The sequence below is a fragment of the Phacochoerus africanus genome, chromosome 10 (assembly GCF_016906955.1).
Source record: "Phacochoerus africanus isolate WHEZ1 chromosome 10, ROS_Pafr_v1, whole genome shotgun sequence".
Taxonomy (NCBI): domain Eukaryota; kingdom Metazoa; phylum Chordata; class Mammalia; order Artiodactyla; family Suidae; genus Phacochoerus; species Phacochoerus africanus.
The window spans coordinates 73,659,213-73,677,722 of NC_062553.1; the positions used below are offsets into that span (position 1 = coordinate 73,659,213).

General features: G+C 42.8%; 1 protein-coding gene across 2 annotated transcripts in view; it reads left to right on the top strand.

Moving 5' to 3' along the window:
* FRAS1 (Fraser extracellular matrix complex subunit 1) overlaps positions 1-18,510 on the top strand; it is a 274,927-nt gene that overhangs the window by 89,943 nt on the left and 166,474 nt on the right. The gene's annotated exons all lie outside the window — the stretch shown is intronic.

The following is an 18,510-nucleotide window of genomic DNA, read 5'->3' on the forward strand; positions in this document are numbered from 1 at the left end:
TTAGAACTCAGGTCTCAAAAAGAAAGAAATGAGGGGAGCAGCCTGGAATTTGGATAATGATGAGGAGCCATGCATGGTTTGTGTTCATTCATCTATTCATACAACAGTTATCTTTGCATCTCTACTAATGGTCAGATGCTCACAATTTCTCCCCCACCCCCCAAAAAAGGATGAATAATGGAGTTCCCGTGTGGCTCAGTGGATTAGGGATCCAGTGTTGTCACTGCTGTGGCACAGATTTGATCACTGGCCCAGGAAGTTCCGTATACCATGGGTGCTGCCAGAAAAAAAAAAAAAAAAAAAAAAGATCGAATAAGATAATGGCTCTGCCCTCAAAGGTTTACAGTCTGGCGAGGAGAATTTACAGATTATTGGATTATTATGTATTTCTTGACCCCCTTCTCCAAATTGTAGGAGAAACTTGAAGCAATATGCCTGCACTTGCTATTGTCACAGCTCTGAAGGGCTTGACTGGGAGGCCTTCTGGGATCCACGGGGCAGGAGGCAAAGCTGAAGAATCTGGTTGGAGTCACTTGGAAGGGTTGACTTGGCTGTAGGGCTTATTCCCAGGCAGGCGGGGAGGAGGTGTGGCCAATTGTCTACATCATAGTTCCATGGGCCCATTCCGCACAGCGAGCCAATGAGAATGATTCAGGTGTGGCTGGGATCTCACAATTCTGGGTGATCCATTTCTTTTTGCACATGAGCTTGGCTAAAGACTAGATATTGGAGGAATTCCCATTGTGGCTCAGTGGAAATGAATCTAACTAGTATCCATGAGGACACAGGTTCAATCCTGTGGGTTAAGGATCTGGTGTTGCAGTGAGCTGTGGTGTGGACCAGGGCATGTGTCTCTGATTTGACCCCTAGCCTGGGAACCTCCATATGCCACACGTGTGGCCCAAAAAAGCAAAAAAAAAAAGGCTGGATACTGAGTAAAAGATCTACACCCTAGGAAGACAGACCTGTCTTCCTAGGGTGTAGCCAAAAAATGCTGGGATGCGGACATTTTAGGAGCAATGAAAAGCAGAGTTCAGGCTTGAAACTAAGGCAATACCCCACAGCTGAGGCTGGAGCCAATTTCCAGTTCCACTGGTGGAGTCAGGACTGACTAGGGAAGTGGGCAAGGGGCAGGCCAGTACCTACACTTGGAGAGAAGTCTGGCAGTGGCAGGATCTGACTGGTCTTATAGTTTGTGAGCTTGAGTTCAGCGACTGATTCTCACTTTAGGATATGAAGGAGCAGCTACTACGAGAGCTAAGAGGTTCCTGACACTGTTAAAGCACATGGTTAAACTCAGGGTGCTGAGTTGCTGTTTCAGGGGACACAGAGATCTTCCAGGCTGCTTAAGGAAATGAACCAGAGATGCAAGTACAGTGAGCAGATACTGCAAAGCAATTTTTGGATGAGTTAATAGCACCAAAAGGCAGTAAGGGTTGCAGGAATTCAGAGGAGGGAGAAATAAAAGATATGGAAAGTGTGTGGAGGACCTGGGGCCAACAGTTCCTCCCGAAGAATAACCAAGATTCTGTTAGACAGAGGGAGGTCGGGTGGGCTTTCCACATGGGGTTCTATCAGGGGGCGGGCCCGGAGGGTAGAACACGTGGGCTGTTCATGGCCAGTGAGAGTGGTCCAACCTGGCTGAAGCACATGGTTTGAATTAAGGTGTATTAGACGAACTAGTTGGAAACTTCAAATTGGAACCGGGTATGGAGAACCCCAAGTTCTAGGCAGAAAAATTTGAACTAAATCTTGTGAGCAGCAGGACCATGAGAGTTTTATGGGGGACTGTGTCTTGACTAGGACTATGTCATAGACAGGAGAACTGCCAGCCACGTGGAAGATAACTGGAGCAAGCAGAGATGATAGAGAGAAGCCTTAGAAGGATGAACATTCATAGTGGCTTTTCTATTTCCAACCTGTTCTGCACGTGGACCCTAAAATTTTTCTTCTGGGGCATATTTTTTATTTTTTTATTTATTTTTATTTTTATTTTTTTTGTCTTTTTGCCATTTCTTGGGCCGCTCCCACGGCATATGGAGGGTCCCAGGCTACAGGTCAAATCAGAGCTGTAGCCGCCGGCCTACGCCAGAGCCACAGCAACGCAGGATCCGAGCCACGTCTGCAACCTACACCACAGCTCACGGCAACGCCGGATCCTTAACCCACTGAGCGAGGCCAGGGATCAAACCCACAACCTCATGGTTCCTAGTCGGATTCGTTAACCGCTGAGCCACAACGAGAACTCATGGGGCATATTTTTTAAATAAGTGTTTATATAAGGAGATTGGAAAAGTTTAATTTTTAATCAGCTCTGTTCTCTCCAATGTCCAGAGCCCTCTTCGATGGTAAATTAGGTGATTAGGAGTTGCATTAATTTTTTAAGGCTTATAAGGGACCACTCGAATAAAGAATCGTGAGACTAGGCTAAATGACTCTGGAAGTCCCCAGCCCTAGAAAAACTAAAATAAGCTGAAAGCGACAAACCTTGGCTGTCCTAAGTCTATTAAGTGAAGGTTCTAAATAAGGTAACCCATTGTCTAGTGTTTGGATAGCCTTTGTTGAATTAAGAATGGTGAATCAATATTTGTTGCAGAAAAATTTGACCAATAATTTCAGTTGTTAATCTTTCAGAGATGCACACTGACAAGCACAATTTACTTTTTCAATAAATACATGCCCTTTCCAAACACCACCCAATTGTTTCTGTAACATTGTAATGCGGTCAGTAATTTATGGCTTCATCAAATACTGATTATGCACATGCTTCATCCCAGGCACTGTGCTAGGCTCTGAGGGTGCCCAGATGAATAAGATGTGGTGCATCCCTTCAAGAAATACACAGTGCAGTCAAGGTGGGAGAGCTGTGTTGAATATGATGTTGCTGTGGATATGGGATCAGCCTGTGGGACAGCAGCCTAACCCACACTGAAGGGGTGTGTGTGTGTGTGTGGAGTGGGTAGTGAAAGCTTTCTAGAACATGGCATAACTGAGATGATTTTGAAACATGAGTAGGAATTGAGGGGTTTGGAGATTTATAGCAGAGAGCATTCCAGAAAATGGGCCAAAGAATATTTTCTGTTCTTGCACTAACAAAGAGTTAAGTAGGAAACCAGCCCTGAGTACAGGCATGTTGAGACCTAAAGCAGGGCAGATCATGAAGGCCTTTGTATGTTCTATTTAAGGAGAACACACTTTGGTATCAAAGCTGTGGGGAATCTCTTGAAGGTTTTTAAGGAGGGAAGTGTCAATGATTATATATTTGTGAAGGGAAAGATCTGTGGAAGATTGCACAGAAGAAGACAAGACTCGGGGCAGAAAGACCTTTCGGAGGGAGTTGCAGGAATCCAGATGAGAGATGAAGCCCTTTGATGAGAAAATTGCTGAGAGGTTGAAGAGGTGAGGGCATGGCTTCCCTAAGTACTAATTATATATTAGGTTGGCCCCTGTTAGATTGCTGTTTTGTGGGCAAAATAATAAATAAATAAAAGGGCAAATAGTGGCAATTTCATATGGTTCAACCTAATAGAAGCAGCAGAAGCTGGTGATCCCTTAGCCCCGAGGGCTAAGAGAGAGGGGGTTTGGGGGATGATTTCAAGATTTCTGGTCAAGTAAATTTGAGCTTGACCCACTTGGGTCATTGGACCTGCAGGGGTAGCTGTCCAGGAGGAGGCTGAAGGTCTTGGTGAGCACAGCTTTCTGACTGTGGCCACTGTGAGCTCATCTGCTATGTTCGCTTTACCCTGAATCAAAAGTCCTGGAAGTCTTTTTTTTTTTTTTAGCTAAACTGTTGCTTCAGTCAGGTCATAAATTAACCTCCTGAAACATTTCAAGGACTTTAAACTCAGGAAGGTCTTTCCTAGGAGGAGCCCTGGAGAGAGACAAAGCAGCGGGTAGCCTGCCCATGCAGTGCCATCAGTAGAGTGTATTTCCACCACCCTTGGGAAGGTCCAGCTCAGGAAGCCCTGGACAACACCCTCTTTGCTCCCTCTACTGTATGGGAGCTTTGCAGAGACAGGATTTATTCTCTATCTGAGCTGTACCTGGTATCATCAGCAGAGACCTCTTAATTGTACTGAGCTGTTTAAGAAAGAAAATTACATCTCATCTATCCCACAGACAAGCATAAACACATCCCGGGAACAGGTCCAAGAACCTCAGCATGTTATCACGTATGGAGGTGTCATATGTGTGGGGCGTTTCTCTCCAAGCGCGCCAAGGCAGATATACAGTTTGTAGGGTTTAGGCCAGAGCTGAAGGCTTTCAACAAAGATAAGTGAATGGAGGTAAGAGGCAAGAGTGGATAAGGTTGCAGCAGACATAGTTAACGGCTGTGGAAAGCCAGGTTTTTTCCTTTTCTTTTCTTTTCTTTTCTTTTCTTTTAGGATTGGACATGTGGCATATGGAGGTTCCCAGGCTGGAGGCTGAATCAGATTTGTGGCCTCTGGCCTATGCCACACCCACAGCCACTCGGGATCTGAGCCATGCCTGTCACCTACACCAAAGCTCATAGCATTACCGGATCCTTAACCCGCTGAGCAAGGCCAGGGATTGAACCTGCATCCTCATGGATACTAGTCGGATTCGTTTCCACTGTGCCACAACAGGGACTCTGAAGTTTTTTTCTTCATAGATTTTTGATTTTTATATTTTACCCACATCTCAACAACATTATCCCCAAATTTCAAAGCCTAGACAATTCCTCCAGTTGTCTTTCTCAGCTAAAACTTTTCTTCTGTTCACAGAAGAGGGTGAGAATTAAATAAGAAAACATGAGAGGTCCCGTTGTGGCTCAGCGGAAATGAACCCAACTAGTATCCATGAGGATGCGGGTTCGATCCCTGGCCTTGCTCAATGGGTTAAGGATCTAGTGTTGCCATGACCTGTGGTGTAGCTCACAGATTCGGCTTAGATCCCGAGTTGCTCTGGCTGTGGTGTAGGCTGGCAGCTGCAGCCCTCCAATTTGACCCCAAATCTGGGAACTTCCATATAGCTCAGGTGTGGCCCTAAAAAGCAAAAAATAAATAAATAGATAGATAAAATAAAAAAGAAAACATGAAGGAGAAATATCCATATGGGAATGCATTTTAAAAAAATGCCTTGGGCTTTGTGGAATGTTTAATGAGAAGGCTGTACTTTTTAGTTCTTATGTAGAAAAGAAGGTAATACTGTGAGTAATATTGTTGATGGAAAGACTGCAAATGTTTACTTATTTATTTATTTTTAACCAACGTGTAGTTGATTTACAATATTGTGCTTCAAGTGTGCAGCAAAGTGATTCAACTATGCATATGTATATATATATATGTACGTAGATACTCTTTTTTCAATTCTTTTCCATTGTAGTTTATTATAGGATATTGACTACAGGTCCCTGTGCTATACAGTGAATCCTTGCTGTTTGTTTCATACATGGTAGTGGGTGTCTGTTAATCTCATATTTCCAGTTTATCCCTCCCTCCCCTTTGGTAATCATAAAATTTTTTTTCTGTGTCTGTGAAGACCGCAAAATTTTAAATAGCTGATTTGTTAGGATGGTAGAATTCTATGGGATTAAAATTTTGTTTATGCAGTAATTTTTTATTTTGTTTTTTAATTTATTTATTTTTTTGTCTTCTTGCCATTTCTTAGGCCGCTCCCATGGCATATGGAGGTTCACAGGCCAGGGGTCGAATTAGAGCTGTAGCCACCGGCCTACGCCAGAGCCACAGCAACGCGGGATCCGAGCCGCGTCTGCAACCTACACCACAGCTCACGGCAATGCCAGATCCTTAACCCACTGAGCAAGGGCAGGACCGAACCAGAAACCTCATGGTTCCTAGTTGGATTCGTTAACCACTGCGCCACAACGGAAACTCCAAGCAGTAATTTTTTAAATGAAGGTTTGCTTTCTTTGTTAAAAACTGTTCCAGAATGTAACTGAAAGAAGACAAATGTCAGCAGAGAAATATTAGTCTGAGCATTTTCATATTGTATTCCACGGTACTCAAATTCTAAGCAATGGTTAATAGGTGTTACATGCAAAAAGTCCCCTGGCTGAATGAATTTGTGAAACTCTTAGTTAAACAGCTTTCTTTATTGCCGAATTTCTGAAAACCCTAAATAAGCAGCTGTGCATTATGGACTTCTGAGATGAAGGGGGCTGGACATGGTTTTCCAAACATTTCACCACAGATCCCTTCCCTTGATTTATGATAGCGTCTCGCAGAGCTAACCAGTACTTTGCAGAACAATCTTTGGGAAGCCCTGTACTAACTGATGTTACTATATTGGACAATTTGTTGGCACTCCCTCAAGGTAAAATGAAATAATCAGCCTGTGTTCAGATTGTGGACTTCTTCCTTCCTTCCTCCTTCTCTCCCCTCCCCCTCGCTTCCTTCCTTCCTTTCTTCTTTCTCTGTGGGCAAGCAGAGGGGACACCAAGAAGGCTCAGGGTTGCCACTCTCTTGACTGCAGAAAAGCATCAGAGAGCCATTAGTAATTATCCTCTACGTTGGCTCTGAGAAATGTTTGCTCTCTGAATCTGAGCTGACTGATTAGAAAACCTGTTAACGTTTTTTTCTTCCAAATCATTAAAAACAAAACCTTTTGGGTCCCTTCCAAAATTTCCCCTATTTATTGTCAATCATTTCTTAAAGAGGACCTAAAAAACAAGGGGAAAAAAGTCAAAAAGCACAGACTAAAAGAACAACAAATCCTTGTTTTTGGAATAAGCTCATAGGACTGCAACACGGAGTAATGAGAAAAGCCAGTTCAAATTGAACATCATTATGGACTAAGAAGGAGCCAGGGTAACCAGCTCTGAGCCTCCTTCAAATCTGAGTTGAAGCCAGAGAGGTAGGAACCTCTGTTTTGTAGCCACTTCTACTCGTGGGGAAGGTGGGTTGGTGCTACGCTGCATCATGCTGTAGCTGCTCCTGAGGCTGTAACCGGAAAGAAGGAAAGAGGCACACACTGAAACGTGTAGCAGTTACTACCTAAGTTTCATTGTCCAAATCCTACCCATCCGTCCCTCTCAGCCTCATTCAGATTCCTTCCCTTCTAGGACCAGCTTGCTCTCGGCATCTCCCACGTTGTAATTCCTAGGCATGCTGGTTGTTTCTGCCCATTACCTAGCACATTCTCTGTGAGTGATCTTTTCATGGTGTCTAATAATACGTGACTGTTCTGAGGGTTTATTATGTGCCATGCACTATGCTAATTGCTTAGAATATACTTTGCTGTTTGATACTAAAATGATCCTCCAAGGGAGGTACTAATGTGATCTCCATTGACACAGGAAGAAAAACAGAAAAGTTAAGTCGCTTGCTCAAAATGGCACAAGTTGGAAGATAGAGCAAAATTTGAACCCAGAGAGTGTGATTCCGGAATCCACATACTTAACCATTTTGTCATACCCTAGGATACCAAATGCAGCTGATTACAAATATAAGGACTTGACAGTGATTTTCTGATTGTAGATTAAAAGGTGGATTGTCAGGGACTGAGATAATAAGATGCTTTGGAGAGGCACTGTTGGGTAAAGTTGTAAGAACTTGCTCATCTCTTTCAAAAGCTAAGGAAGCTATTTCAGACTACCATATTTTGGGGTTTTTTGGGGCCACACCCATGCATGGCAAGAGATCGAACCCAAGCTATAGCAATGACAAAGCCGGATCCTTAACATGATACACTGCCAGGGAATTCCCAGACTACCATGTATTTTTATTGTATATCCTTATTAAATGAAAAAACTTTAAGTAAAAACATTAATGCACAATAAATTTCAGTAGTTATATCCCTACACATGTACTTTTATCTTTTTCATTGGTTACACACATGCATTTTGAATAGTTGTAACCAGGAGCAGGCATAACTCGAAGATGTGGGCTTGGTTTCCGACCACTGCAGTAAGGTGACCACACAAATGTTTTGGTCTCGCAGTGCACATAAAAACTATGTGTACGCTATATTGCAGTCTATTAAGTGTGCAATAGCTTTTCTTACAAAAAAACCAACGTGCATACCTTAATTAAAAATACGTTGTTGTTAAAAAATGCAACCATCAACTGACAGCATAGGTTGCCACAAACCTTCAGTTTGTAAAAAAAAAAAAAAAAAAAACCACACAGTTGTCTTCAGAGCACAATTAAGTGCAATAAAATGCAGTGTGCCTCTATTTCTTTATCATTTCTCATAAGTATGTCATAAGTTAAATACTTATGTATACCATGTATTTCCATGTGTGGGCACATAATCAGAGAACCTACATACTTGTCATTTTTAATGGCTCCATAGCATTCCATTACAGTTATGTTAACTTAATTTGACCAGTCATGTTCCTGTTGTGGGTCTAGGCAGTAGTCAGCAGGAGATAGATTTACCGCTGGAAGTTAAGTATGACCTCCCAGGCTTTGCTGGCGTGAGGCCTGCTTTTCATGTTATTGTTAATAGCAATAATGATGTGCTTTTGGAATTTTATAATTTTTAAAGCATTTTCTCACTTATTTTTTTCATTTGATCATCTCAAGAAACCTTCCTGTAGAATTGGGAAAAAGAGCTCAGTGGGGTGCCTAACCAGCACCTAGCTGATGATAGGAAATGTTGGGTAAAGGGATGAGCTGTTTCTGGCGTCCTAATGTCTGCTTTCATCCCCTTCTCGTGCATCGTATGGTAATTATGCCAAAGATCTGTCTTAGTGTGACCCATTTTTTGCTTCTTATCGCCTCTTTTTCCCCTTCCACTTCATTCCATCTGATCCTATCCTTCTATCTCTCTATTTTTTTCAATTTTCTTGTGTCTCTGTTTTTTTTTTTTTTTTTTCTACCCTTGCTGCTTTGTTTTCCTTATTTTCTTTTTTGGCAAAGCAAAGTCTTTTCTTATTTCTCATCTGTCACCCTAGCTCCTGTTGCTTGAACTATGAATTGCAAACCCAATCTCTCTCTGGAACTTTTGATGATTGTCTCTCCCTTGTTCTCTGATTTTGTGTTTTATTTCAGGGACCACCCTGTCTGCTGAAGGATGATTGAATATTTCAAGGCATTTCTTTGCTTTGAACTTTCACTTTCGGGAAAAAAAAAATGTGACCTATGCTTATATTGAGACCTTCCTAAATTAAAAAAAAAAAAAAACGGAACTTGTATTTTCTCCTTCATGTGCCTTTTACTAAACAGCATTTTACCCTAGCTTTAGAAATGACCTTACTTACAAGTTTTCAACTTGGCAGGGCTCCCAATGAAGTCAGAATTGCTGTTGTCTTCATAAGAACTGCAGGCCAGGGCCTGAGTTGCAGAGAAGGCTTTGAGAGTTTATGCTTAAAGAAGATAACCTAATTTAGATCCACGGACTAGCCTCCTAAGTATCAAAGATAGCAGAATTGCTAGGGCTACGCTTACCTACTTTTCTTCCGAACATGAAGATCTCCATGTTTATGTGTAATGGGCAAAAATAGCTGACTTAGATGAAAGTGTAATGGTCAGTGTCTATCAATCCTGACTGGGCCTGCTATCGATGAAGAGTAATCACTGACATTTATTTTATAAACGTATGTGACGTTATATCACATACTTCCTTTGTGCCAGCTCTTCACATACCTTATCTCATTTAATCCTCACTGCAACCTTGGGAGGTCAGTCCAGTGATTAGTAGCATTTCCATTTTATAGCCCAAGAGACTGAGACGAGAGATAGTAACCAATTTACCCAATGTTTCTCAGCTAGTGCTCAGGAGAGCGGAGCTTTGGAGCAGTGCCACTTCGGAGGGCACGCGTGTCAACACCGTGTCATCAGTCTTCATCACCTGATCTAGGTCCAGTAGGACCTTCTCTGCTTCTCGGCTTTGATGCTCTATCCCCTTGCCAACTGTGGCCTTTCCATATGCATGGGCCACACCTTCTCTCAACTTAACTCTCACTCCCATCAGTAGACGTCTTTACTTTCTTATTTTGTTCAGAACCTTAACACAATCTGATAAACAACCACAGCAAAAAAACTTTCTCATGTTTCCTCCTCAGATGTCCATTATCTTCTAGATACCTTTCCCTCACTCCTTCCTTTGACAAAGGCGCTCCCTCACCATGGCTCAGGGAACCCCTTCATCTGTGACCCGTCACCTTCAAGAACTAGTCTTGTCCATCAGTTCTGTCCTCATCTGGTTACCGATCTAATCTCCCTCCTTCCCCTTGTCTCTCCCTCTCTCCTTCCTCTCTGATCCCTTTCCTCTAGGACCTTAGTGTCTTAAATCCAGTCCCCATTTCTGTTTTCAACCTAGCGTTCATCTCAGATCTACACGCAATGATCCTCTCCGGGCTCTCATTTCTGTCTACCTTCTGGACATCTGATCCATAGGAACAACAAACTCAAAAGGTTTACAAAGAAACCCCCCACCCCACCAGGTCCTTTTCTTTCTTCTCCTGACTCTCTTGTCCTTCCACTACTTATTTTTCAATACAATTTAAAATAGAGTACAGCTGATCTTTAAATAATGTGGGTTTCACCTGCATGGGTCCACTTATATGCAGATATTTCCACCAGTAAATACATGGTCCGTGGTTGGTTGAATCTGAGGATGCTGAAGAATGGTAGATACGGAGGGCCAACTATAAGTTATACCCAGATTAACCTCTGCATTGTTCAAGGGCCAACTGTAATTCAAAATTAAATTTACACCTGCATCCTTCCTAACCCTATTCCACATAGTAATCACTGCCACATCTTGCAAAGTTCAAGTCCCTCCTTTTGCCTTTCAGTGAAATATTCTCTGGTCCTTCTTAGACACCAATTGCATTTTAGGTGTTGCTTTCTTCTGACATTGGACCTTGTCATGAGCACCTTGAGGGAAGGGTCTGACTCCGACTCGATGCTCTGTCTCTGCAGTAACTTCCATAGTTATGCCTCCCACCAGGCTGACATTCTACAAGTGCTCATTGCAGTGCAGGTTTTTCTATTTTGGAGGTAAAGCAAGAATTAAAACATAACCTGATGGCAGTTCAGGTGCAAGGCATCTGGATATCTGAGCTGGAGTGGTACTCAGGTCCCCTTGTTGGCAGCAAGAACTGGCACCAGCGCTGACAAGAGAGCTTGGCTCTTCCATCTGACACTGCCACCTGCCCCCTCCTTCTTCTGTCTGTCTTCTGTCAACTGTCTGGGTCCTTCTGCTGCCGCCTTCTCACTACCTTTGCAAGTCTGTCCACACTGGGCAGAAATCACTGTCCTATAATGGTAGCGTCAGTCTATTGTAGTGGGTTTTGTTGCTGTTGTTGATTTTTTTTTTTTTTTTGGTTAAAGCAATAGCCTTGGATGTGGAAACAACAGGAAGATTTGTTTGCCTTCTGTACTAATTCAGAGCCTCTAATAAAAAGGATACATGATTTGTAAGAGCTCGTGGTTGGGCTAGGACCAAAGTAATGATCAAAAGGGGAAGAGAGGAGGCTTCATTTTCTTCTGCCATCCGCATGTTCTTTTCTGGATTCCTGCTATACTTATCTCACAAGTAGAACCCCATCACTTTTAAAAGTGGCATCAGAATTCAAATTTTATACACACTTTAAGGACCCTGAGCTTTAGCACGAAATCCTTTCTTGTTCTCCTGATGAGGAACAGCTACAAGTGCTGATTATTTTAACTGCTTCCAAACACATTTAATGCAGTTGCACTAAGAACCTAACCAACTGACAAGACATTATTGAAAATCTCACTACGTGTCTAAATTTGCCTTTAGAGGTCATTATTTATCACCTAAGGAGTCACTACTCCATAAAACCAATATCCGAAGCCATTGCTTCCACCCTACACGTTTACTTTAATATCTTCAAGCTTTTTTGACTTTCCTCCAAATACATGAAATAGGTCATTTCACTGCCATGCACTTCCATCCATCACGATTGGGGATAATCCTCGCTGATCCTTTGTGATTTGAAGAAAGCATCACACAGTGATGACCGCATATAATATCCTCGCAGCTGCAGGGTGACATACGAGAGGATGGTGCAGCTGCTGAGTCAAAATATTCATTTTTTATGTATTTACATTTTTAGCATGTGTGCATGCTGAATGTATTTAGAAAACAAATGGAATCCTCTGCTTGCTTAGAAAAGAAGTGTATTTGTTTCAGCTCGAGCTGCTCCTCCATTTCCAGGCTCCCTTGTAATGTGTTCATTAATTTGTTTGTTTAAAGTGCTAATTCACTGGGTTTGTTAGCAAGCAGACACATATACAAACAACTGGAATTCCATCTGCCCTCCACTTCCACATGCTCATTCTGTACCAGTGATCTGCACAGAAATGTCGCCTGGGTCTCTATCTTCTCCTTGTCAAACCTAATGAGTCTTTTATTTAAAGACTCTTTACTGTAATTGAAATAGTGACAAATAAAGATTTACTTACTGAGTTGCAAAGGAAGGACTCCAGGAGCCAGCCTCTAGAATAGGTGCTGTTTTGAAGCAATTAATGGAGGCGCACTCACCATTTAGACATATTTGAGGTTAGCCTCCTTTTTTTGATTACAGACAGGAAGGTCAGATGCAAATGCCTTCTTGCACAGATGGGGCTTTTAGGACGGGCCGTTAATCCTTGGAGAGGCTGCGAGATTGGTGGGTTGGAAACTCAAGTCCCCTCTTTTAGTAACTGCGGTCCCCGGTACAAATTAAGCAGACAGTCTAAACTTCCTCTGGTGTATCCTGTGATTTTTCCAGAATCACCTGTTGGGGGGGGCGGGGAGGTGGGGTCAGGAGGATTAGCAGGGTATCTAGCCTGTGTTTTGTCTTCCTCTCTGTGGAGACGGGCATTTTAAGGACATTGTTTCTGAGAGTTGTGCTCCTAGCTGTGGGGCCAGTCAGGATCTGAATCAGGACTTGTCAGATGGTCACCACCCACCAGGAAGAATTCAAGACTTGTCTCCAAATCAGCTTAATTCTTAGAAAACATGCCCCGAGGTGTTACTGAGCATAAAGTGACTGGGGTTGTGGCCGTTCCCTGGGACACCCGTCACCTCCTGCAGGGCCTGGAGACGGGCTGATACCACCTCTTAATTATGTTTAGATTGAATAATTAATCCACCTGGCTGGCCATGGGGAGACTTCTCTCTTCATTAGCTCAAATTGTACTGACAAGGCAGTTGTAAATTGCCACACACACAGCCAAGTAGCGCCCTGTTCCTCTTGGCCTGAAGTGCATTTTTGAAAACGAGGTGGTGCCGGTCAACCTTTACATGGGCCTCCAAATTCCCCACAATTTCCTAGATTTTGTTTGTCTTTTTAGGGCTGCACCCATGGCATATGGAGGTTCCCAGGCTAGGGGTCCAATCAGAGCTGTAGCTGCCGGCCTACGCTCCAGCCACAGCAGCACCAACGCTGGATCCTTAACCCACTGAGCAAGGCCAGGGATCAAACCCGCATCCTCATGGATACTAGTCGGGTTCATTTCCACTGAACCAGAGTGGGAACTACCTTTCCTAGTGTTTTGACTCCAATGATGTCTTTCTTTCATTTGACAAATAGATAAGGGCTCCCTACTAGGTACTACTGTTGTAGCCAAATCCTACTTTGTTTTGAATTCTGATGGCATTTTGGAAGCTGAGAGCTGGTGAAAAGGTCTTCCCTGGTCACTCCTGGAAGACAGACTCCTGATATGTTGGTTTTCCTTCCCAAGGGACCCTGAGATCTCCATTCCTGGTCACCGCAGCTCTCATGTCCTTCCACTGTAGTACTTGTAGTTTTCCTCATGTGCCCAGTCTAGCATGAGCCTCTTGAAAACAGTTCAGCAGTAGATGTTATTAACGGAGAAGGGTCTTCTGTGGACATAATGGACAGGGAAGTGGATAGAGTAGGGACCCTACTCCCCTCCCCAGCAAAGCTCCCATGGAAAGCTGCTGTGTGTCTGAGGTTCCTTGGACTGTGGTTCTTTGCTGTGGCTTTAATGTCTTCTGTCATCGCTAGTTACCTTTCATACAATTTCTCATTTAAATCTGTAATAAAAACACAGAGACCTCAGTAGATAGACTGGCAAAGGGCACATATACACAGATTCAAGTTGGTTTTTTCTGTCTTTCACCTGTGCCCTGGGCTCTGTGGTTTTGGTATCTGTGCTCATCTCATTCTGCTAACTTTCTCTGAGAGCACATGGTGGCCCATGCTCCCTGGTCCAAAGGGGGATGGTTGCCGAGGATGAGGAAAGAACTCACTGGTTTTTATCTCAAATTATTGTTTGGTTGCACATATTTCATGCTCAATTATTAGTGTGTATCCAAGGTCCTTGCCCCACCATATTGAAAGCTCTCAGAGCACAGTACATTTGAATAATTTTGTTGTTTGAAGAAAAGATTTTTAAATGCTCAACTTCACTTATAATAAAAAAATGCAAATTAAAACAATGTAACACTAGTTTTTATCAACCAAATTAGCCAAGATTATTTTATTATTTCAAAATTTCTTAGTGCAGGCCAAGTTACAATGAAACAGTCTCATGAGTGGCTTTTGGATATAAATTGACACAGACTTTCTGGAAAGAAATTCATAATACTTATTGAGACTAACATTTTTTTTTTTCATGGCTATAATGGTTAAAGGGGTGTGCTCTGGGATCAGTGTGGATATGACTTATGTGAGCAAACAACTTTACTCCTGAGTCTGTTTCCTCATCTTTAAAATGGATATAATAACATTGCCTACCTCATCTTTTCAAGTGAGATTATGCATTTATAGTAATCAGTATAGTGCTTGATGTACATTCAAAGCTTAATGTAGGATATAATAATAATATGAATTGAACTCTTTGACATTGTCTTTTAGGAAATTACCTAAAATACACAAAGGTCTTATTATAGCCTTCATTATAAACGTGAACAATTTGGAAGTATATGATCAAGTACAACAAAAATGGTAAATTTTGTTTGTTTATTTGGTGTTAGAATATTATATAACCCCTAAAAGTGATGTTTACCAAGAGTCCCTAATAACATGTGGAAATGCTGATGGTATTGAGTAAAAAAAAAAAAAAAAAAAATTATTACATGATGACATTTAATATAATCTCATCTATGTAAAACTCTGTATATGGAAAATTATATAGAAAAAGAACTAAGAAAAATGTCCATGTTAGTAGTTATTTACTCTGAAAGGCTCTTTGTTTATTTATGCCTTGTAAAAATGTTCTTCATATTTTCTTCCCTGGCTCACCTTGTAGTCAGAAAACAAAGCCTTAAGCTACCTATTTTGAGCCCCACTCAGCCTCTCTCTGTGTGGAAGATCACAGTGGCCTCGGGCTTGAGCCTGAAGCTTGTTCCAGGTGGCGCCTGGGGGAACTGGCACCTGCACCTGTCACACCTGAGTAGCCTGCCCTCTGACTCCCCGTCGGAACACTGGGATTAATCCTCAAGCCTTGCTGCTCTGATTTCTGGCTTCTTTGCCTGCATATCATTACTCACTGTGAGCTCTCCCAAGGGATGCTCTCCAGCAAGATTTTGACTTCAAGCCTCTTAAGACAAAGGTGTTTCCTAGGTTTTAGGAGGTTACTTTTCTTTTTGGTTGGTTTCATAAAAGTCAGTCAACATTCAGATTGACGCCAGAGCTAGATTTAAGAACATATTTGTTTTAAGTGGTCTTCTGGTGGGGCTCAGTATAAGACAAAGCTGGGAAGGGAAGTTTTCGTGTATTAAATCTTGGATTAACATGAGACCCACTCAGACTGTTGTTTCAGAATGAATCTATTCATAGGATTGGATGTTCGGTATTACTTTTTTTTCTTTTTTTTTAGGGCTCCACCTGGGCACATGGAGGTTCCCAGACTAGGGGTCGAATTGGAGCGGTACCACTGGCCTACACCACAGCCACAGCAACACCAGATCCGAGCCGCATCTGTGACCTACACCACAGCTCACGACAATGCCAGATCTTTAACCCACTGAACAAGGCCAGGGATCAAACCTGTGTCCTCATGGATGCTAGTCATATTCGTTTCCACTGAGCCACGACGGAAACTCCCAGTATGACTTTTTAAACCATGAAGGAATGAATTGGGAATGGATACAGGTAGTGAACAAAAAGTAGCCAACTTTCCAGACTCAAGTGGTTACAGTCTCGTGTATACCATGAAACTATAAACTAACTTGGATTAATGTGATGCTTTGGGCAACCTACAGTTGATTGTTTTATATTTTCAGGTGTCATTTATTGATTTCTCCTTGCCTCTGAGTACTCACTCCATCATGCAGTATGATATGTCTGGTGATTGATCTGATGCCTCCTTAAGGCTTAATATGGAGCCGTGGAGAGGCAGAGAAGCCCTGAGTGATTTTGGAATCGGCACCTCTCTCTTTTGTGTTTTTATTGAAGTATAGTTGACCTACAAAACTATTGGTTCCTGGTGCACAACATAGTGATTTGATATTTCTATACATTACAAAATCATCACCACAATAAGTCTAGTTTACATCTGTCACCATACAAAGTTGTTACAGTACTATTGGCTGTATTCCCCATGCTATTCATCTCATCCTCACTTTATTTATCATTTATTTTTGTCTTTTTTGCTATTTCTTGGGCCACTCCTGCAGCATATGGAGGTTCCCAGGCTAGGGGTTGAATCGGAGCTGTGGCCACCGGCCTATACCGGAGCCACAGCAACGCAGGATCCGAGCCACGTCTGCAACCTACACCACAGCTCACGGCAACGCCGGATCGTTAACCCACTGAGCAAGGGCAGGGACCGAACCCGCAACCTCATGGTTCCTAGTCGGATTCGTTAACCACTGCGCCACGATGGGAACTCCTCGACTTACTTATTTTGTCACTGGGAGTTTGTGCCTCTTAATCCCCTTCACTTATTTCACTCATTCCCCTCAACCCCTCCCCTCTGGCAACTGCCTGTTATTCTTGCTATCTGTGACTCAGTTTCCGTTTTATGTTTGTTGTGTTCTTTTTCTTTTTAGATCCTACATATAAGTGAACTTATATGGTTTTTGTCTTTATCTGACCTATTTCACTTAGCATAATACCCTCAGACATGGATGTATGTTGTTGAAGATGACAAGATTTCCTCCTTTCTAGGGCTAATACATGTGTCTCGCATCTTCTTTATCCATTTATCTGCTAATGGACACTTAGCTTGCTTTCATGTCTTGACTTTGGTAAATAATGCTGCAATGAACCTAAGGGATTCAGCTATCTTTTCAAATTCATATTTTTATTTTTTTCAGAAAAAAAGAGCGCAAAGTGGAATTCCTGGGTCGTTTGGCTATTTTAATTATTAATTTTTAATTTTAAGTATTTAATTAAGTATTTTATTTTTTTGAGGAACCTCCATGCTGTCTTCCATCGTGGCTGTGCCGGTTTACGTTCTGTCTCTGCAGCTCCTGAGCCCCTTCCCTTGGCTTCTGGTAGCCATATACCAAACCGATGCAAACAGCCTTGTCTGCTTTGAGACCTCCAGAGAATGAGACTTACTCAGGAGGATAGAAGGAGTTGAGAGTTGTGAGGAATTTCTACACTTCCCAGGCAGTCAGAGGCCTGGATTAAAGCATTCTAAGTGGAGAAAGGAGGCTGAGGAGGAGGGTCATCCAAAGTGTCATGTGTTGCCAACCTTTCAGGTGGGTTAGGAATTAGCGGAGGTCATTGGATTTGGTCATTAGGACGTGGCCAGAGAGACCTTTCCAGAGCGATGCAGCAGTTGAATTGTGGAGGTTGAAGCAGATGACAGTGAGGTGAGGGAGGCAAGGAAGGTGAGTGGCAAAGGTAGAGGGGCAAGAGATAGGATGGTTGTAGAGAAAAGCTTTGGGGTGTAGGTCCTGTTTGTGTGGCGCATGTTTGGAATTGAGGTCAAGGAGAATGAAGAGCGATGGGGGAAAGGGGGCAATAATGTTGCGGCAATGTGCACATGATGTTGAAAAAATGGATCAAAACGTGGGTGGAGGAATTAGCCATTTCATCCTAAGAGGGAAGATGAAGTGAAATAAAAATGGTGAACAGAAAAGAACCAAAGGTGCTTATGCTTTAGGACTGAATCTAGTAGAAGGCGAGATAACCTGGGAGTAGGTGGAAGGGCTGGTGACTGGGGAAGAGGAGCAAGGGTTTCAAAGCAGCTGCCATGAGAGCAGGAAGGAGTGTCCCTAACCCAACTCTTGATTCCTTTAGAAGCGTCGGAGTTCCCGTCGTGGCGCACTGGTTAACGAATCCAACTAAGAACCATGAGGTTGCAGGTTCAGTCCCTGGCCTTGCTCAGTGGGTTAACGATCCAGTGTTGCCGGGGGCTGTGGTGTGGGTTGCAGATGCAGCTTGGATCCTGCGTTGCTGTGGCTCTGGTATAGGCCGGTGGCTACAGCTCCGATTCGACCCCTAGCCTGGGAACCTCCATATGCCGTGGGAGCAGCCCAAGAAATGGCAAAAAGACAAAAAAAAAGAAGAAGAAGTAATACGTGCCATCCTCTTCACTGAAACAGCCTCTAGAGGTCCCCCTGATCAGACATATCCATAAATATTTATTTATTGTACCCACAAAATACTCCAGAGATCTGCTTACTTTCCCTTCAAAGCCCCCCCAC